The sequence below is a fragment of the Calidris pugnax genome, unplaced genomic scaffold, assembly GCF_001431845.1.
Source record: "Calidris pugnax isolate Ruff unplaced genomic scaffold, ASM143184v1 scaffold316, whole genome shotgun sequence".
NCBI lineage: Eukaryota > Metazoa > Chordata > Aves > Charadriiformes > Scolopacidae > Calidris > Calidris pugnax.
Window position 1 is genome coordinate 1264633 of NW_015091194.1, and position 6454 is coordinate 1271086.

Consider the following 6454-nt stretch of genomic DNA (forward strand, 5'->3'; position numbering starts at 1 on the left):
AGTTTGGTGTCATCTGCAAACTTACTGAGGGTGCATTCGATCCCCTTGTCCAGATCATCAATAAAGATATTGAACAAGACTGGCCCCAAAACTGAGCCCTGAGGGACACCACTGGTCACCGGCCACCAACGAGATTTTGCCCCATTAATCACAACTCTATGGGCATGGCCATCCAGCCAGTTTTTTATCCAGCAGAGGGTACACTTGTCTATGCCGTGATTCACTAGTTTCTCCAGGAGAATGCCGTGGGGAACAGTGTCAAAGGCCTTACCAAAGTCCAGGTAGACAACGTCCACAGCCTTCCCCTCATCGAGAAAGCAGGTCACATGGTCATAGAAAGAGATCAAGTTGGTCAGGCAGGACCTCCCTTCCATAAACCCATGCTGGCTGGCCCTGATCCCTTGGCTGCCCTGCACTTGCCTTAGGAGCTCACTCAAGGCAACTTAACAGAAGATTGACTTGAGTAGACCGTTGGAAAGATGTCATATTCAAAAGAGTAAGTGTTGAGATCTCATTTCCAAAGGAAATAACTTTCATTTGATATCCAGGAAACAAGTACACATAAACAATTCAGAAATATAATTCTAGGACTAAGACATCTTGGGCTTTATTTTTACCCTCTTAATGTAAGCCTTAAGAATAATTCTTGGCTTCTCTTTTTCCTCACAGGACAACCAGGTTTCATGCAACTGACTCGATCTGCATGGCAAGAATATTTTAGGATATCATTGGAATTAAAGACTTTTCAGTGGATACGTCTTTTTTCATACGTACTACAGGATATTAGCACATTTATCTGTGTCTGACTAAATGTTGTATCACCAGTACAGTATTTGAATTTCCTGACAATGTTAAACTCCAAAAATTAACTCCAATATGCTGTCTCCAAATAAGTTCTGTACTCAGTTCCTAAATAATAGAAAAGAATAGACTGTTTTATCATCTCCCACCAATGTCAGCTGAACTTAGCTGTGTTAGCCTGGGAACAACTTTAAACTGATCCAGGACAAAAGCAAACCACCTGCATATGCCTTTACTCATATCCCGAACTTTAATTCCACCAGGGAAACCGCTTCATAGTGACAGCATCGAGATTAAAATATATTATCGAGAGATGCAGCTTCAGGCAAAGTAGGAAAAAGTCATTAAAACTGAGCCCCTTAGATTCCCCCCTCCCCACCATTCCACCAAGAGTGAAAATGAAGAGTTTCACCTGACTGATTTTATTGAGACAGGATCTCACCCCATATTTAATCCAATCAGAGATGTTAGGGGTTGCATGGCACATCAGATACATACAGGCAACAATAAATAGTAGTGATAAGGATCTTGCCCCTGTCTAAATCCTTGTAGTGGGCGCAGCACAGCACTCATAGGCACAGCAGAAGTAAGTTGGCTTGTTTTTTCTGGGATGCAGGAGTCCCTTACTTGAGGACATATAGATATACATATATCTCTCTACCTCATTCTGGATACAGAACCCCTCTGAGCATTATTAAAAATATTTTCAGGTTAGCATCCTCTAGATTTTGGCCAGATTGTTTTGAAACCGCACAGTTTTACAAAGAAATACTAGGATTTTTCCAGAAGCCAAAACCTTGCACTGCAGAGTTTTCTTTGTTAAAAACAGTTGACAAAGACTCCGGTTCCAAAGACTACTTACCACAGTAACTGGAGTAGAAATGGAGCCAGTATCTCCTGTGAATGCTAACAGGGGAAAGCACATATAAAATCTCTTTGGCGTGTTTCAACAAAATAAAAACCCAAACCCCCTTTTCATTCATTTTTGTTCAATTCAGCTCAATGCAATATAATCAAGAAGCGCTTTTCCCCACCGCATCTCGGGTCCTGTTGTAAGCTAAGGAAAGCCTCGACACAACCTCCCAATCTGTGTCTGGAAGGCAGCTAGGAAGGTCACAGAATTGAAACCTACCCTCAAGTGATGGTTCAGCAGGTTGAAGTTACGGGGAAGCCTTTTCCTTGTAGTATCAGTTTCTAAAAGAAAGGTTTTAACACACACATCTATCACAAAGATGATTGGAAAAGAAGGGATACGTGAATCTTTACATTTACATGGTCAAGCCTCCCAACTTCTCCACACAAAATTACCCATTTTTATGACACCCATTGTTCCACACATGATGTCTTTAATATTGTAATTAGCAATATTCTCACTTTGTACAGTTGGGTTACAATGCCATTTAATACATGACAATACCTGCTCAAGTAAGATAACATTGTTCTTTAAGCACATCATACTTGTTATCTTGCTCAAACAGGGCTTGTATTGTCACGACCTGCTAAAACATCACTTATAAGCAGAAGGGAAAAAAATTATCAAGAAACAAAGTGGATACTAAACTGCAAAGTCAGATGTCACATCTTTTTTTTTTTTTTCCTTTATGATGAAAACGTGCCTCAATATTTTCTGTGAACTTCTGGCATGCATATTACTGAGAAAGCACATCCTATAGCTTCAGTTTCATGTATATCCATTACATTGAACATCAGTTGCCTAAAACAGAGGGAAACCTAAGGCTGTTTTAGACACCTTCAATATTTTATATATTCTAGTGCTGTTACCAAAGACAGGCCTCTGGTTTGCTTATAACCATACACTCATTAAACGTTGTTTGCTTCCTACAAACCTTCTTACCCTGTGAAAAAAAATCACACACCGAGCTGATAGTGATAAGGGTGGGACAACAAAAAGTAGTTAATCATCTCAAGGTTCTCTCCTATGTCAAAGTATGCACTTCTATACCAATTAGGACAGAGCTGTGGCTGCTTCAAGGAACATCCTTATCACCTCCAAGAAGCTGGCAAACTTACAGTACACTTTTACTGTCCTGAGATGACTCAATACCTTAAAAGAACAGTGTGAGGAAGAGTATCCCTACCCAAATGACCATCGAGGGACTCACGCCTGTGCAGAAGTGTTTTGCAGATGCTGCACAATTTAATGAGTGTGGGCAAAAGGGCTATTCTGTCATCCTAAGGAAAATGTAAACCTAGGTGGAGCATTGCATTAATCCCTGTATTTTATAACCCCAGAGAGAAGGAGACATTCACTAGGCAACACTGGTAAAGCTGCCCTGGAACTTTATTTCCTGTTTGAGGTACTACGCTTTAAGAAAAACATTCTTCAGAGAGTCTTCAGGTGGAAATAAAAATAATGTTCAGAGGTATGAAAAAAAGACCCATGAAGGAAGAATGGAAAAATTAGTTATTTCAAACAATTAAAAATAAAAGATAGATGGTAAGTTCATTTAAAAAAAAATAATTGCATGAATAAATAGAACAATTCTCCCTTCTCTCTCATAATGTAAGAGATGGGAGTCCACACATAAAATCGATTTGTAAAAACCAAAAAGGATATAAATTTTCCAAAGCAGGTAGTTAACCTGTGGACCCCATTGGCCCAGATGCTATACATTAAACAAAACAATTACCTAAGAGTATGTACCAGTTATTGCCAGTCTAATCCAGTAAGAGACTTCTAATACCTCTAAGGGGATAATCCGTCCTCCAGGTTCAGTGGATAAGACAAGAACAGATTTGTACTGCATCACATCACCCCCACACCTCCAGTTTTAACTTTAGGAAAAAAATATTTTTTTAAAACGTTTGAGAATAAGAAACATTGAGGTGGATTGTCTGGGAAGATTATAGAGGTTTTTAAGAGTCAGGACTGCTGCCTGGAAGAGCTTACCATGACAGATGTTCTCTTAAATGTTTCTTTAGCAGCAAGCATCTGGTACAATAATGCTTAAATTGTTTAAGGAGTGTCCCAAATTGTAGCCATTGCATGTACAGTTAGCCAGGTATTCACTGTATTAACTCCTCATTAGTCAGGCAAATTGTCCAATTTTCAGTGAACAGTAAAGAGTTCCAGAGTTTTGTTTGGTGTGTTCAGTGACCAAAGAGGGGTTTAGGAAGACCTTAGCACAAGAAACATGTTTGGTAGAGCCACCTACCCATCTCTAACAAGACAGAGCTAAACTACATTTGTATCCTTTTGCTTATACAAGGCAGTTTCTTTTTATCAATGGGCCAGAAATTCCTCTTCCAAATTAAAGAATTTTTTTTTTTTCAAGGATTCATGTTCTTAAAAGCTGAAAAAAAGTTTCCTACATATCACAAAACACACTGTAAAATTACAGTAACCACGCAGTGTTTCCTAACACTGTTTTCACTTGTTTGTAGTCAAGAAGTTATTTTACACTCCTGAAATCTTGGGCTATAAAGCAGTACACCATCAATTAGCCAAGGCCAAACAATGCTCTATCTAATATGGGCAACAGAAAATGGCTTTTTGTAGTCCCATCTTCTGCTGGTAGTTTTCTACTGTAATAGGGTAGTGAAGAGACAGGAATGGTTATGTTAACAAGTAACGTAGTGGATCGATGGCCCGTCTTTCAGGTGCAACAGTGCTGAGGACCAAGCACCCACACCACAGGCAATTCAGGGGGTTTAATTTCATACCACCTTTAATTTGCTGCAACAGTGCTGAGGACCAAGCACCCACACCACGGGCAATTCAGGGGGTTTAATTTCATACCACCTTTAATTTGCTGCAACAGTGCTGAGGACCAAGCACCCACACCACGGGCAATTCAGGGGGTTTAATTTCATGCCACCTTTAATTTGCTGCCACAGCCCAAAAGCCCTTAGACAGCTAGAATGCATTGCTAGCTTACCCTTTTCAGTTTAGTCTTATCCAAAATAAATATTCTGTTCAATCACCTGAGCCAAAACAACATTTAAGCAGGTGAGATCAGGAGATTCCATTAAAAAAAAAAAAAAAAAGTGGTTTTGGTCTAAACTAAAACCCTAACGTTAGTAGCATGTTCTCTGGTTTTGATTTGCTTCCTGGGTCTCTGCTCTTCACTGCTATCCTGCCTCAGGAGCAGTTTCATGCCACTCAAACAAGGATGGATGAGGAGGAAACACACACCTAGCCTGTTTTATCATTAACTCTGATATGATGAATACTAGCAACAGGACAAACTGTTCCAAAGATAACTTCAAGGCAAGCTAAAGTGAGGAAGTGCCATATTAATGAGCCTAAATACAGCTAGCTGGAAGAAAGATAAGCAAAAATCTTCCATACATTAATTTCATACGCCACACACTACTGTATTTCATTCATATGGTGTGTGTTTGCAGTATCACACTCTAGCCCACAACATTATTTAGTCTTTTTGTAAGATTAGAAAGAAGGGAAAATAATCCAACCAGATCTACTATTTGGCTCAACATCTGGGGACTGCTTAACGGAAACACAAAGGTTCTTTTATAGCCCTGCTCCTGACCATGCCAGCGGGACAACCCATGACCCACAGATTCTCACATAACACAAGGGACACACCTGTAACTCCCGCCAGCCCCGCTCCTTTGGCTCCCCCCAACTCTCCACAGCGCTATTTCCTCAACAAAGAGCTTTTCAGGCATCAAGAAGTCAAAACCTGGCTACGAGAACCGTATCAAATCCTATTTCTGATAACTAAATTCCATTTAATCTATTCATAATCCCCCAAATACTGCAAATATTGGTCTGTGATTAAGAAACAAACCCTCAAACCCACGGGGTTTTGGCTTAAATCCTTTATAGGACTCTCCCACCGTGCGACAGGAGATGCACACATGTTCCACACCTCCCCTTGGACGGGCCCTCAAGCCCAAGATCCTTCCTGGAGGAAGGCCGGGGGCAGAGCAGGCCCCGGGGGCGGGAGAGAGCAGGCCCCGGAGGGGGGGGAAGAGAGCAGGCCAGCCCGAGGGCCAGGCGCGCCTAAAGGCGACACTAGGCTGCGAGCCCCACAAACAAAAAGCCGGTTGGGAGCTGAAGAACGGCGCGGTGCCGTCCCGGCTGCCAGCGGGATGGAGGCGGTCCCGTCCCTTCCCGTCCCGTCCCACCGCCGCCTCAGGCCTCCTGCCCCCGGCGCCGCAGTCCCGGACATCGATGACTCGGCGCTCGCAGCGCCCTAGCTTGCCTTGCAAGCGCTGCGGCAGCGCTAGCGCCGAACCCATCGAGGAGTCGGCGTTCGACTTCCAGCGGGCTCTCCGTGCCCGCGGCGCCATCTTGGCGGCGGGGCGGGGCGCCCCGCTCAGCGGGAGGAGGTGGAGGGGGGGGGGGGGCGGACCGCGGGCTCCCTACGCCCTCTCCGCCGGCCGCTTTGCCGTGGGGACCCCGTAAGTAGCGCAGGACGTCCTGCCAGCCGTTGCCTGCTGCCGCTGCGACGATTGGGCCCGGGCAGCACCGGCAGGAGCGGGCGGGAAGCCACAGACCGCTGCTCGCCCCGGCGCATGCGCGGCAGCTCCCCCGCCGCCCCGCCCCGTCCGTCCCCACCCCTCCCCGGTGCCGTGCCGTGCCGTGCCGCTCCATGGGCCCCGCGCTGTTGTTTTCTCCCTGCAGGCGGGGGGAGGCGGAGGAAGATGCCGGGGAAGCTGAAGG